The sequence below is a fragment of the Thunnus albacares genome, chromosome 13, assembly GCF_914725855.1.
Source record: "Thunnus albacares chromosome 13, fThuAlb1.1, whole genome shotgun sequence".
In the NCBI taxonomy this organism is placed as follows: domain Eukaryota; kingdom Metazoa; phylum Chordata; class Actinopteri; order Scombriformes; family Scombridae; genus Thunnus; species Thunnus albacares.
In genome coordinates this window covers 19,143,776-19,160,211 of record NC_058118.1, presented here as the reverse complement: position 1 = coordinate 19,160,211, position 16,436 = coordinate 19,143,776, and the positions used below count along the sequence as shown (strand labels likewise).

Here is a 16,436-nt window from a genome sequence, read left to right as displayed (position 1 = left end):
CACATTACAGCTCTTGTAAATCTTGAACATTATAGTTTATCTTGTCTGCTGCAATGGTTTCTACTTTTTTACGTGGACACAGTGCAACCTTGGACAATGTGCTGCAGCACACAACCTTGATTGATAATGTATACTATGAATTGTTATAGCATGCTTGAGAAACCACTTGTCAATGTAGTGAAAATAAACAAACCATAACAGTAGTATAAACTCTCTCATATCTGCTCAGGAACCAATTCTGTTAACTTGATAGCAGTCTCATGAATCTTTGAGTTATAGCAAAGAAATTATTCCGTAACTATGATGAGAAGATTATGACAACCAAAGGTTGTTAGCTCTTATGTTGCTATATGACTTGTAAATGAAACTCTTTAATTTGCTGCGCATTTGCGCTCATTACAATGAGGCTAAATTGTTAAGTGTGGCATGGTTGCCTGTGGGCCAAAGCTTGAGTACTTTCACATGGGTTTTCTGGTTGGCAGCAGCTGTGTTCTGCCAATTAGACGCATTGTGTGTGTGTGTGTGTGTGTGTGTGTGTGTGTGTGTGTGTGTGTGTGAGAGAGAGAGAGAGAGAGAGAGAGAGTGTGAGTGTGTATGTGTGCATTTATCTCCAAACAAATACATTTCAGTCCTTCTTACCCTTGGGGTACATGCTGCCTGAGCCTTGGCAACACTACAGTGTTCATACACAAACACACACTATCCTCACACTCACATCAGATCCCCCAATCTCCCCGTACCCATGTCCCTGCCCCCAATAGGCCCTGAGTTGCTCTAGGGTAGACAAACACACCAACTCCCTCTCTCATCAATTCAGATCTAATGCTGCCTAAATATGGAATGAGCTGTGGTGAAGACGACAGGAAAAGGAACAGCAGGCAGGAAGGCTAAGAATGAAAATAAAATGAAAAAAGCGGTAAAATGATTGATATTTCATGACTATATCCAACAGTTTACATGTGGTGAAACACAACGGCTACAATATGAATATCCCCTTGATGTCAGAAATTGCGTTTTTTCCGAAAACAGTTCAACTGATTCACTGGATGAGATAAAAGGGATGTTTTGGTTTCACTCATAAAGGTGCTAGTTAAGGTTTGAACAATGTCTGATGTTGCCTGGGCTCAGTATTCATGTCCAAAAGCATTTCCTAAAATTGTAGGATATGTTTATAGTGGTGTTTTACCTGCTGTTGGAAAACAAGAACGCTGGTGAGAACATTAGTTTCAAATTTGAATTGAATAAAGTATTGAGTGCCATTTGCAGGGTGTTATCCAGTGCATTGTGTGTCAAAATCATTCACTTATGTTTTAGTCCACTGAAATGCAATATGAAACACAATTGGCATTTAAACTTACTGGTCTTGATGGAGGTCACTCTCTGACCAAAGCAAAGAAATGAATGTGGGGGAATGTGGCTTTTTTTATTTGAAAAAGTTAACTGCAATCATTTGTCTGTATGAAATCAAAGTGTACTTATTGACTTATTGACGACCACCACTGCTGAATGTCTATGTTCTTTTGCAGAAACATAAATTGGTCTTTGTGTTGTGGAGTACTCTTCTGTGCTGTTTCTAAAGTTGCTAGTACCAGAAAAACCGATGCACAATGCCATATGGGTGAGGGTCCTTTTATATGAAACAGGCAGTGGACCAAGTTATTTTCTTCAGTTGATCAAAGTTGGCTTCAAGTTTTGTGAAGTGGTGCAATGTGCATTGGTTTTCCAGCTCATCATCCATTAGTCTCTAGACACACAGTATGTCATCAAATTCAAAAATACTTCACCTTTAAAGTTAGTTATTTGGATAATAAATCCAAAATACACTGAAACGCTTGCCCTCATTAAAGACAAACTCTTGATAATGTCCGTCTTGGAGCTGTGCTTTGCCCTCAGGATGAGAATCCATAAAAGTATTAAGAACACACAAAACCTGTTTTTTGGAATCAATTCAGAATTGTTCTTATGTGAATCAATTTGTTCCCCCAGCCCTAAATGACAAGCCAAAATGTCAGCCATTTATAAAAGGTCTAATGTACAAAGACAAGAGCAAAAACTGTTACTGCAACATACAACTGGGCATACAGAGATAAAACTACTTGTAGTTTTCTCATCACACAATAATAAGCTAATAAAAAGCTTTGTGTCACATTTAAATATCAATACATTATAACCTCATTAAGAAACATTAGTATAATCACAGTAATTAGTGTGCTTACTAGAAACAAACACAACCCATCACCTCAGTATGCCTTTACGCTACAATTTACAGTGTATGCCACCAGGACAGATTTTTCAGGAATTCTGTGTTGGGTTACTTTATGGCTACAGGGGAGATTGTTCTACATTTCAAAGTAGAAGTGAACTTGAACTTTTCAAGTAATATACAACCTCTATTGTACCTCCACTACAATAACTCAACTTCCTCTTTTTCCAGCCTGACTGATTGGCTGTAAAATTTGCTGCTATCGGTTTATCAGTTTTTATCTGTCTTTGTGTACTTCAAAAAATACACACAGCATGAGTGAGACTGTCTTCCCAAGAAAAATCAGAATCATCAAGTGCCCCAATACAACATACAATTACATTGATTTTCCAACTACAAGTCAACATTGTTTTTTTTAAACCATGACCACAATTACGATTATAACCATAACCACATAGTTATTATTATATAACGATGCAAGTCGGAAGGAAGTAGTAGTTTTAACCCAAACCATATGTAACCATAGCATTGTCACATCATGAAATATATCTATTTATTCAGCAGTAATTTCTAACAGTTTTGGAAGGCACAGAGACATGATATCATCCTGCAGATAGGAGCACCAGATCAGAAAACACTTGTGTGCATGGACCAACAACCTATTTTGTAGTCTGGTATATTTTTCCCTTTCTTCTCTACACAGAAAGCTTAATTTTTAATCTCCAGAAAAAATAATTGATGGATGGATAAAAGCTTGAGTGCTCTGGGGTCCCCTTGCCAGACTGTATGTCCTCTAACTCCCACGGCGAGAACCATGGGTTGAACAAAACTCACACAAGCAAACGTGTGCACACTGGTATAGCACTAATAAGGGTTGTGTGCCAGTTTTGACAGCTGTGTTTGTGAGAAACCTCTGGGCACTGAGACCTGAACCAGGCTGCCTTCCCATCCCTGCTGTTGGCTTGGCTCAAGCTGATGCCATACACATACATAAATAACAAACACACATGAACACACAAACACCAAAAACAGGACAAACAACATGAGAATTGGCAGATAAGGGATACATTTTTCAGGTGACTTCTGTTTTCACCCACGCACTCAAATTGTGGGTAAATATTTTAATTATGAACTTTTCTCCCACAAAACCAACCACCAACCATCCCCATCTCACAAGACAGAGAACTGAAAATGACAGCAGTCTGTTGGAAGGTCATAGCCTGTGCACTACATATCCATTTGAGCTTTTTGGCATGGCGATCTGCTATGATAATGGCTGCCCGGAGGGCCTACTCTCTGGATGGATGAAGCTGTTTTAATCTCGGAGAGGCAGACCTCTGTGACCTTGTCAGGAGATGTCCTAGGTCTGGGTGACTGACAAGACTCCCCACAGGCACGGCACATAGTAGGGGAGCAGTGGAGAGTGTTGGGAAAAGAATGATGAGACGGAGAGTGTGCAGAACTCACTTCTTATGCTCAGATACAAGGGAAATATGGAGGGTCTGCAGAGAAACGCAGAATAAAGTCAGGTATAGTGCGTCAGAAATAAAATATGCAAATAAAGCAGCCTGATAGACAAAATTTCAGTGACACTGAGATCCAAAAGTGGTTATTAGTATGCTGCTGCTTTACGGGCTACTTACAGCAGCAGGTGCAAAACTGAAGCTGAAAGACAGAAATGGGAAATAGGGCTGTAGAATGCTTCTCAAGTCTGTAGGGGGTGAGTGTTTGATATAAATATTGGTTTTTGATGGAGTGTTTCTTTAATACTTGAAGCAAGTAAGTAGCAAAAAAGAAAAGGTTTGTAATGAAAGTGAATTTTAGTGTTTTCAGCAGTCTTTACTTTTACATATTACATCTATTTGAGGATAAACAAGACTAAGAGTCTACAGCCATGGTAGCAGCTCTCTGAGGCTGTAATGAATGCTAATGCTAGAATAGTTTCGTATGTTAGCATGTTAAACATTTGCTAATTAGCAGTAAACACAACGTACAGCTGAGGCTGATAGGAATGTCATTAGTTTTGCAGGTGAAGTACTGGACAAATTGAAATTTTGACCAGATGATGGTGCCAGATGAAACATGAGAGAATCACCAAAGTCATTAGGAATAATCAATAATAATAGTAGTCACATAATAGTGGTTGTTATAATGTTTGATTGATTGTTAAAGTCCAGAGGGTGAGTCAGAATAAAGATAGTAGAGACATGGACACATCAGAATGGTGTGCTATGGATGAATGCACAGAGCAACTATTTGTTGATGGACAACGAATAAGCCTCATCCCTGAAATGTTTTGGTTTAGTTTCTGTCTGCATCTGTTTATTAACCTAAATGAACTGAAACCAACAGTGATTAGTGTAGCTGCAGCTGAAAAGTATAAGCTCACCAGGGTTCAGGTGAGGCCGGCATCCTTTTCTTGTTGATTGGCAACCAAAGACATTCAGTGTATATTAAGACTGGTTAGTAGCCACAAAGATTAGTGGTCCCCTAGACCCAATGGCAAAACATTTTACCACTATTTCATGTGCCTTGACATCTATTGGGATCTGGACTAACGTTAAGTAAAACATACTATGTTTATTTGGGGTTTTGTCTTGTTAGCTAATGCAGCTAATTTTCCTTAACTTTAGATAAGTATATTTAGTGCGACAGAGTGCTCTTTTTAATTCACTTCTGGACAAAAAAAAAGTTGTGGCCAAAACTCACAAAGTCACAGCATATTAATGCAGTGCCAAACCACCGTCTGTCTGGTAACCTGGCAACAAATATTCTCAGCATGCAAAGCATGGAGGCAAGGACTGATGTTCAGTCCAATCAATTTATGAAAAAAGAACAAAACTTAATTTCCTTCTGCACACTCAAGAGCAGACAAGTGTCCACACTGACCAGTTTTGGGAATGTTTCAATGTTTGAAGGTGCTGTGAAAACAAAGTTGAATCCTCTCTTAAGATCATATTACAGTGGTGCCGAAGCCAGTTCTTGTGGACTGCAGGGCATTTCATTAGGAAATTAGTACAGGGTTGGTGTGGCATATGGATGTTATGGCAGATGCCAGATGGATGGAAGGGTCAGTTATTAAAATCTTGACTAATGGTTGCGGTCGGTGTCCGAAATTAAATTTTTGACTCACCTGCCAAGGGGACTCCACCGGCCAAGCATATTTTCTACCGGCTAGAATAATAAATTGCCTCTTTGTGTCACATATATATTTGTTTCAGTACATTTCATTGGGATATTAAAGTATTGTGTTGAATACAAACACACAGAATAACTCATCATCACAGCCTCAATGTCATACTCCCTGCCTCTTGAAACTTCTTTATCTCCAAACCTCCATTTCCATCACAACACTTTTTTTTTTTTTATGTGCTACGCCCTCCTTTTCATTTTAAAAGGTTGGCTTACACTTTGTGAATATCACTAAATAGCAATTTCATCAACAGTAGCTAGCAGCAGACCGGCAGCAAGTGAGCTGCGACATTGAGTAGCTGATGTCCCGTATGGTAAACAGTGCTGCAAAACTAGAGGTGCTCGAGACAGTCTGCGGCTGGCACTCCTTCACCTCAGACCAAGCGCTCCTACAGTTTTGCAGCACTATTTAGACGTATGTAAAAATGGTGTACATGTCTACACTGTATAGGGATAAATATGAGTAATTACCTCCAAACCATCATGCCAGATATTTTATTACATGACTATTTTGGTACAAACATTTGCCCACCAGTGTGGTGATAGCCTTCCAAGATTTACTCGCAAAACAGAAAATCTTTGGCACTTGGTGAGTGTTAACTTCGGACTCTGGTTGAGGTATGTTTGCCCGCAGAATGTAACATCACACCCTCTGTCCTTTAGCATAATGTCATTCACAGTTAAATTAATGACCATCGAGACACTTGATCAGTCATTTTCTGCAGTATTTTTGTGTAGATGGACAGGTCGATATAGAGGAGAGTAGTGGAGAGGAGAGGAGAGGAGAGGAGAGGAGAGGAGAGGAGAGCATAGCATAGAGACCCATATATATTCCTTTTAACTGTTCAAGTCTCCCTCTGACATTGGTTATGGGGCTGGCTGTGTTGTATCTGTCTCCTGGCACAGCTGTTGCACCAGCGTGCCAACAGTTTAGAAGTTGGGTTGTGTGTGTTGTCACTGTCTCCCACCTGAGCCTATGCTGGCAGATTGGGTTTGGCATACACTTTTGCATCTCCCAGGGTCCATGTTTTTCACTTTGAAAAGGCCTGTCTCAGCTGAGAGAAGTTCTCATTCTAACTGTGCAGTTTTAGGGGCGTTTAAAACCTTTCACTTGGTCCAAATCAGTGGATGAGTTGGTAAACTTGTGTTTTCCCCTTGATTCGGTTTCTTTTTATGCAGAAAAAATTCAAGCAAGCAAAAATGCATCACTAAAAGCCATGTGAACAACTTTCACTCCACTCATTGGTTAGATGTATCTGGGGCAGCAGCAAGAAAGCAAACACAGGAAGAAGGTCCCGATGAAGGTCCCATCTCCCCCAAGTATCAAGAAGGCAACGTACTTCATTGCTAAATCAGGTGGGACCTTGAGTCATTCTCCGTCCAGCTGCTAGAATTTTGCTCAACAGTGCTCCTGGCTACAAGAGTCGTTTAGCTCAAATTTACCTTGAAGTTGGGTCAGAATGAGATTAGATTACATCCCCACCACAGACAATCAAGCACTCCAGAATTCATGTGTGACTAGACCAAGACCACTTCCTCTAAAAGGTATCGGTGTAGTTGTTTTGGTCTGCACTGAGTATGACTGCTAGAGTTCAGATCTGCCCTTGTACAAATTGTACCAAGGGGAAAAACGAAGCAGAGCACGATTCATCCAGACTGAACAACGGAGGTTTGAAAACACCCTTAGGCTGTTGCAGGAATGAGGGAATACATGCCTCAATGTGTGAGGCAATCAATGAGCAGAACTGCTGCACTGCAACATTGGATTTATGATCAAAGACATTTATGTCATTTACATTGAATTTACTGAAAATTTGCTGTACTACTATAAATATTGATATGGCAATATAATATTACATATCTGCAGTACTGCATGGGCTCCAGCCCAACTCATCCCTATTGATTCAGGCCAAACTCAACCCGCAGTCAAAATTTAAACATCAAGACATTAGCTTTGGGTTGACATAGCAACACAAATACAAGGGATTGAATGGTCAGAGTATAAAATTGCATTCAATGCAAAATTGCGATCTGCTCTACATCAACTTATCTGTCATAATTAACAAGTCTGTGACTGTGACAAGACTGTGCATGTGAACACATAAACAGGGGAAATGGTGTAGCTCTCACCAGCCATCAAACACACTTGAAACCTCTCCCAACTGAAGAACACCCTAGAAAGAGCCTTTTAGGGGAGATAACCTCTAACAACACCTGTAGAAAACCACAATTAGAAGACAAAACCATTATTTCTTAGCAGCACAGCACATGTGATTGCCTCTTAGCAAGCATGATAGTAATTTGGGCTTACTGATTGACTTTCTGAGAAGCACAATAATTTACCATAACTCAGTAATTACTACTGATTACTGAAAACAATCAATTTATGTTATTTCCAGTGTCAAGGTTTAGTTTAACACATGCTTACATGATTGACTTATGCCAACCAACAAAAGAACATCTATTTCACACAACTACCAATAATGCAGTCATTCTTGTGACTGAATGTGATGTTAATGTTGAAATAATTATATGCTGCACCATCCTTCACATTGTGAGACATGCAATTTTTCTTTGCATTGAGAGATAATTACATGAACAGTGAATAAATAGTAATGAGGTCAGAGAAATCAGTCACAACTGCTGCTGAATGTTAATTTGATCCAGGTGCTTAATTTCACCTAAACATTCACTGATGCCTAATCCACGTGTTTGCAGAAAAAGAACAAGAGTAGGAAGTCAATTGCACGTAGCTTTTATCTGCTCTTTAAAAGTGACTAAGCTTGTTAGGGAGGGCTGGGAAAACATTGCTTTAACTCCCTCTAAAAAAATAGATTAACAATTAATGCTGCAACCCAAAGTCATTTAAAGAGTGTACCAGTGTTTTCTCAGCTCAATGTGGTTGCATGACTTCATTTAAATGAGATCTTAAGATTATAATTTTATTCACTTCTACTACCCATTTTCTCATTTTTTTTACCCACGTAATTCTTTTCAGGATCAAGGGCAAATTACAGGGTCAATGCAATTAGAAACCGCAATCACACCTGCGGCCAAGTATGTGGGAGCAACATGGGGGAGGATGCAAAAGCCACACTGACAAGGTTGAGAGTCAAAACGGCAATCAAATGTGTTCTTCCTCCTGTGAAAGCCCAGTTTAAACCACAGGATGTCAGCGATTTAGTTTTGATGAAATTAACGGGGCCGTCCAAGTCCAGAACACACACTCACCCAAGCATATGGTCACACAGATACAGTATGAGACCAATAACCACCAGTTAATTTAATAACCACTCAAAATGTGACAAATCATAAAGTCATTTCAAATCCATTAAAGATGTAGTAAAACCTGATGATACAGTAACTGCTTTAATTGATGACTTAAGGCACTTAAGGTATAACAGAATTTATTGGATGATATAATAATCATACTAATAATTAGGGTCACAACTAACAATTATTTTCATTATCAATTAATCTGTAGATTATTTTCTTGATTAATTGATTAGTAATTTTGTCTTTAAAAAGTACAAAAATGTAACAAAAGTCGATCACTGTTTCCCTCCCTTCTCTTGCCCCGACCAACAGTCCACAACCCAGATAGTTAGTTTATCAAAGAAAAGATAATACTCATATTTTCATATTTCAGAGGCTGGAATCAACTAATTAATTAATTTACTAATCATTGCAGCTCTACTAATAATGCAGCTAAAGTTAATAAAAATAATAACTCTCGTTTAACATTATTAGTCAGTATTATTGTTATAGCTAAAAGTAGCTTTCAGTATTAAGATGTAATTACTGAAAATCACCAGATTTCCTAATGCAGCAGAATGAAAACATTCACGTCATTGGCAAACACATTAATGCTTCTAACATTTCCAGTTTGAGCCAAGTTTATAATGTGATTGAATATTTTGAACTTTACTTCAGAGCTGTTACAGTTGCTCATTTTCTCACTTTTGAGATAATGCTAGTCGCCCTGAATCACTCTCACTTGTGCTATAATGAAGCATCAAACCAAAAAAATCTACCAAGGACACATGAATGATTTTGGTGTTTGTGCTCTGATGATCTTTTTTTTTTTATTTGAACGTGATCGATGGAAGCAACCTTCATGTATTTACAATAATTTTATCACAGAAGATCATGCATTTACTACCCACTTTATCGACCACTCTCCTCAGACCAGCTCAACTCTGCTTTCCTTGTCTGTGTCAGTCTTACACTTCTTCCTCCCCTTTATCGCCTGATCCACACACTTCTCTCGTCTCCCCTCTGTCCTTTGTCCTTTTCTTCAGGGATCTCATGGGGGCTTGATGAAGCTTATAGATTCTGAAAATGAGACGACAGCCCCGCCCTCTGTCTCCTCTCCCCGAGTACCCCATCCGTTCGACCTCCATCCAGAACGCCCAACTTTCATTAATCTGATGACAGCATGACACTCCACTTTCCAGTTTAATCAGTAATCCGTTGAATCATTCGAGGACAATCACGGTCTGAACTATTTTGTTTTGAAATACAAAACAACAAAACGTAGGTATAGACATTGTGATACACAGTGCATTCATCTGGAAAAAACACACTGAATGAGGCCATCCATCAGCATGTGACTCATACATAAACATTGGCTAAGTATAGAAGCACAGCTGATTTTGTTGAACAGTACAAGCCTTCATGTTTATGCAAACATGTGGCATGGTTCCATATCTGTACATCATGTATAGCACGTCACTAATGAGCAACAGCAGGAACTCCCTACTCTGCGTGTGTCGTTCAATACTCTGCTTCCAAATTCCATTCGTTCTGCTCAAGGTTAATTGTTTTCTAGGGCAGACACAAATGGCTTGTAAATAGCATGTTCATGCAGCTGTTTGGTGTATGTTTACATGTGTCTGCCGCTGTCAAACCAAATCAGCGTCACAATTAATGTCAAATCTTAAATAAAATAGGTGTGCATGTGTTTACCCACCTCTTGTGAATATATACACAGTGACAAACACACACACACATACACAAATGCATTCTGTAAGTAAACGCTCTGCTGTGTTTTCACATGAATTAACAATCAGTCCAAGTCCGTCAGTCAAATAGAGACACACAAATGCTTGCAAACATGCGTTAACATTACTGTCGGCAGTGACTGGGCCAATGAAACCAGTGGTGGAGACCAAATTTTGAAGCAGCATGTTGTCCACTCACATAAATACTCTGCCATGCTAACCTGACAGCTGTCTACCTGGCTCATTAAATGAATTTTACATGAAACCACCAAGCACATAAAGTGTTAGCTACCCAGCGGTAGTCCATGTTCAAATGTATTCTAGTGTCACATTCAAAACTTTCTAAAATGTAGACTTTTGTTAAGTGCTACAGTAAGACATCCACAGTCAATATGCGATGCTTTTCAAGTGCTTGGAGATCAGGAGTTTTATAAATTCCCAAATTGCTCTGTCTATCATTAAAAAACCAACAGTAAACATGTAAGAGGTTAGTTGTTGTTGATTAATGACAAACAAATAGCAGGTTCTCAACATAACTCTGAATGTAAGAATGATCTTCAGATACACATCAGAGGGCCGGGACGTTTTTGTGGCCCAAATAATGGATACCGTATGCAAATTGTTACAGTGTAAGTGACTATTCAGGACATTACACATGTTAAATTACACCATTTTGATTCCAATATGCCTGATAACTGTATAAAATCTAATAAAGAAATTGGTACTCCTTTTCATTTTATGTGGGAATGTCCAACGCTCCAGATGATCTGAAAAGAGGTTCTTGAACTGATTTCCAAATTAACATCGAGTGTTTGCTCTGGCAGAAGCCAAATTATGTTCATTACATGTTCATGTTCAGTACATAGCCTGAAGATTTTACAGTAAATTATGTCAACTAATTCATTTTTGCCCGTTACAGGCCAAACATGTAATTGCTTTAAAATGGAAGCACATTCAAAGAGCCGAGTCTAGTCATTGCATTAAGGAGTCTGCAGTTTGGCCTTAGAAAAATGTACTTAGTAAGAGGGGAAATGAAAGATTTTTATAAATATGGGCACACAGACCTTATTGTGTAGATGTTCCTGATCAGACAAGCATTGCTGCTTCTGCTTTCACTCGAAGGTTGTTTGCCACTTGTAATACAGCAAGAGTAGCCTGGTTCTGAATAGGGAGGAAAAAAGGATGATGACCTGCCTGCACAATACTCATTATTTGCTCTGATTGTGCTCCTGAGGTGTAAATTTCAGTTTTTCAATATATATTTATCATTTCTTTCTTTTTTTTCTGTAATTGCTTGTACATATTTAATGTTACATTTGCTCTTTCAAGTTATTCTTTGTACCAAGAGTGTGGAGGGAAGGTATTTGTGAATGTTTTTTGTGTTTTTCCATTAATTAACAAAAAAAGTGTTGAAAACTTAGACATCCACAGGTCCTAGCATTGACAAAAATCACCATTATTACAGAAAGGATGCTTTTTATTCAAGTGACAATTAATGCACAACGTGGTGATTTTTTTGTTGTAGCATTATGAAAATCTCCATCCACCCAGCACTCACTTTTAATCAGCCAATCAGCACTGGATCGCTCAGCACACTAATATGCAGAAATGAAATACCTGTATAAAGGAGTGAAAGAGGTCCATAGGTGCTATACAGCCTGAGGGCAACTGTACAGTATGCATGAGAGGAAAATCGCACTTAATAATGAAAATCACTTAAAGCCGAAAGCCTTACATGTGAAAAAAGGTGTATTTCAGCTATAAATTATATCAAACACTTAATTTCCCTGGGTGTGTTACAGCCTTTTGGCATTATCATGAGGAAATGAAAAGGTTTATGGCACTGCCCAATTAAACGGTGGTATACATACTGTATGTAGTGATATTTATTTCATCAGGGAACCTGACTCCCAGAAGAACAAGACGAAAAGTGATGAAAAGCCAGAATGTGCTGAACAGAGTGGAAGGTAGAGAATAAAAGTGTAAAATCAGCTCTGCGCTCCATGTTCAATATTGCACTTCCAAATTACATTTGTTCTGCTGAAGGTTAATTGCAGTCTGGGGCAGACACAATTGGTTTTGTAACGGCGCGTACTTGCAGGTAGTTTGTGTGTGTTTGTGGGTGTGTATGCCTGTCACACTAAATCAGCGTCACAATTAACGTCCAATTGTAAGTGAAACTGACATGTGAGTGTACGTCCATCTCCTATTAATATACACACACACACACACACACACACACACACACACACACACACACACACACACACACACACAGTTTACCATCAGCAGGGTTTTCTACAGGGATTATTGAGGTTATTATGGTCTAGTTGTGACTGACACAGTGAAGCTCCTGTTTGGAGACTTAATCGACAGGTGAACTCTTTATTATTGTGACTGCTGGGTACCGGAGTCAAAAATATATATATACACACGAGTACACACCACACCAGTAAGCACACACACACACACACACATATGCCCAGACTGCCTTTCCTGAACTAAGAGCTGCCTACCCTTTGGCTCCCTGCCAGGTCAGACTCGTTAAAACTGTATTCCATGGCCATTTAAAGCCACTTAGTGCAGACAGCAACTCTCTCACACTCTCTCTCTCTCCGTCTCCCCCGTACCACACTCTGTCACTGACTCGTTCAGTCTCTTGCTCTCTCTACCAATCTTGTTTATTTTATGACAGCTTTTTTTCCCCCCACTTCTTCATCCCTCCCCATTGACTGAGTTCTGGACATTTAGCAAAGCCTATTAGGACCCATTGTCTTTGGAGAGCAATGGCCAGTCAAACCAGCACAGCCTAATCAGAGTACGGGGAATTCATCACAATCTTAAGGGAAGAGAGCCGTTGCCCGCCGTCTGTTTTTCTCTTGCACTGTTCAAGAGGCAAAAAACACACACAGCTCAACTAAATAGCTCTGTGGAGAGAGGGATACAACAATAAATTCTCAACTTTCAGGCCATTAGACTCACACAGTCATAAATATACAACTGTCACTCTGCCACAACTGGCAAGCAATAACTTCTAAGCTGTCTGAGTATTATAAGCAATTGGTCCTGAGTGGCGTAATGATATCCAGGTCATAGAGGAGAGAATTAGCACACTGTATGTGACCGTGGCTATCAAAACTAAGCTGTATATTTTATACTAGCTGCCACATCTGGCATGCAGATGCTTAAATTGATTTGATCATGTCAATCAGTCAGTCACTTTAACAGGTAAGTTGCTGTGAGGCCAAGCAGAAATCAGGTCAGCCATGTGCTGAGCCAGCAAGTCAGTAACATGTGAATAAGATGGGAAAGTGCCACCAAACTAACACAAAAACACTAAAGGGTGAAAGAAAAAACAAAACACAAGAGTTAGGTAGAAATTTAGCATGCAGATCAAACAGCTAGCCATTTCTTAATTCATAAACCCAGACATCCATTTAATCATCCAAAGGTGCCAATAATGATCATCCTCTGGGCTATTCCCTCCACATCTTCTGAATTATGGAGTGAATTTGAAGATTTGACAAATGGAGGAATTAAAACTTAAATATGGCCAAATGCTGAAAAAAAGTGGAGCTGACAAGCCCGTTTGTCTTGGTTTTAATTACAGGATGCTCAATTACTTTTCATTACTAATGTAATTTGTTCTCTAATTTGGTTAAATGGGTTCTGAACTTAGAGATGGAAACCCTTTTGTTTAATTGTCTAGAAAACAGAAAGACTGTTAGATTTTGTGAAATACTAACAGAGAGATCATTTGTCTTATATTGGCTTTTATGTCAAGAAGTTTGTTCCAATCGATATGATCACCTATATGGTAAATAGGTGATATTTATGTTGTCACAAACTCAGGCAATTCACTAGGATTGGACATGTTATATGAATACAGAATATTTAAAGACTTCATATTGGGCAACCAGTCTCTCACTTCATCAGTTAATAAGTACAATCTACTATATGTGGACTGAACACCAACCATGGTGTGACCGCTCCCAATCAAAGCACCTCCAATCATTGTGGGAGCAATCTTGTGAAATGACATGGCGATCCAATCCATCTGATATGCAGCAGTGGGATAACACATCAGTTATGCAGCAGATCATAATCAACTTCAGCATACTGAATGACTAAGACATAATGCACAACTTGGAGAATTATTGAAGCATCTCCAGAAAGAGATGATAGGCAGCACCGTAGGGAAATGCGTTGATCAGTGCTACAGGAAGTGATCAGATCCTATACTTAGAGATTCCCTCCACGCAAGTTTTAAGATAAACTCTGCTTTTAACAATAACTTGTGCTTGTTTTTGCCATGGAAAAGTTAAATTATAGGGTTAAAATCCTTAAAATGATCAAAAGTCTAACTGCTGGGCAAAAGAGTGAAAAGTCCATACTGAGGCTTCATGTTTCCACATCACATTTGTGTAAGCTGCATACTGGATTGGCTTTAAACTAGTTGTGATGCCACACAATCAGCTTGTAGGTAAATGCTTTAACCTCAAATTTTTGGTGAGTACAGAGAAACTTTCTTCCTTCAGCAGATGAATGTGAGAACAGCCTGTGAATGTGAAACTTTGCACAGTGAAACTCAAACATTCAAGCGAAGGAACAATAAGCCAAACACAGCTTTGAGTGGAGGGGGACTTCATCAACAAAATGTACTTAAAATATCACAAGTAGAAGTATTCATAATGTAGAAAAACCCCAATGAGTGTGTAGTATGCTTTACATAGAGGCCACAGTATGTCCACCTACCAAGACACCACTGGAACAAAAGCCATATTAAAGGCCATTAATTACACTTGTGCTTTTCCTGCTATGATTAGTCACAATGCTTGCTGTGAAAAAGGCCCATTGTTAGCAATGTAAGTACAACACACAACCACAAGAGAGAAATTAGAAGCCAGAAAAAGCCAACATAAAAAAACAAGCAGCAGCAGCTCATATCACTCTGATACTGTCAAGCACACAAACAGTAACTGAACAGAGCCAAAATAACAACTCATAAACATGTTAGCTGAAGCAGCAAACACTTACAGTAGCTTGGTGAACTGAAGTAGTGATTCCTGTCTTCTCAGTGGAAAAGTAAATCCTTCTTTGGGAAAACTTCCTGCCAAGAACAGACAGAAAAACTCTGCTTCCAGCTTCAAGTGTATATTTGAGGCCTGATATGATGAATGCCCAACAACCTTTAGATAGCTAGCGAGCTAATGAGCTGTGAAGCAGCAGGCTAGCAGCATGCTGGCAGAGTAAAAGAGTGGGCAGGCCCGAGTATTGACAGGTTAAATGTACCGCCTTACTGCAAAAGAGTGTTATAGCCACTATTATGTCACAGGTGCATTTGACTTGAGCCAGCTCACAGGCTTTGATCCATTTCTCAACTTTTCAGCCAGACAAACTTAACACTGGCTCTAGAAAGGACCCTTTGTATTTTTATGCGAGTTTCGCAGCCACTGTAGGTTCTCCTACACGCTTGGAAGGGGAGGGTGAGGGGAGGGGTATTTATTTGGTTGCGATTTGCAAAATCACTGCTAGGTGCCACTAAATCTAGTCACACTAGTCCTTTCTCCATCCATTCTCAGTGTATTTGCATAGGAGGCTTCAAGTTTCCACATCACACTTTTGTAAGTTGAATATTGGACCAAGATTGGCTTCCAAACTATTTATGATGTCACAAATCATGCTCATAGGAGCATATTGGATTTTCAATGAGCGCAGAGAAACTTTCCACTTTCGGCAGATGAATGTGAAAAACATACATCATCCTGCACAATGAAGCTCAAACATTCAATTGTCAGAACAAGAAGAAAAACATATTTTTGAGTGAAGGGGGACTTTAAAACTATTAAAGTTAATTTAAAGCCATATTAATTTATTTTTCAGCACTGTGCAAGTCCTAAATAAACACCAAATAGGAGAACAATCTCTTTTTGTCATTTGATGCTATTTATCCCATATCTTAGTAGATTGAATGCAGAAGCTAGCTGCTCATAACACTGGTTTATTCGGGTTTCCTGTAAGGGCTTTTTTCAGCACCA

The 16,436-nt window shown here is 39.1% G+C and overlaps 1 long non-coding RNA gene across 2 annotated transcripts; it reads right to left on the bottom strand.

Moving 5' to 3' along the window:
• Positions 1-2,017: 2,017 nt before the first annotated feature.
• LOC122994803 lies at positions 2,018-15,940 on the bottom strand. 2 transcript variants are annotated; one of them, XR_006406659.1, is made up of 3 exons: positions 15,436-15,940; positions 11,463-11,559; positions 2,018-3,705 (listed from the first exon to the last, which is right to left on the bottom strand). It is a non-coding gene; the product is annotated as an uncharacterized LOC122994803 (long non-coding RNA). The 2 variants fall into 2 exon arrangements; XR_006406660.1 differs by lacking the exon at positions 2,018-3,705 and adding an exon at positions 9,080-9,899.
• Positions 15,941-16,436: the final 496 nt, after the last annotated feature.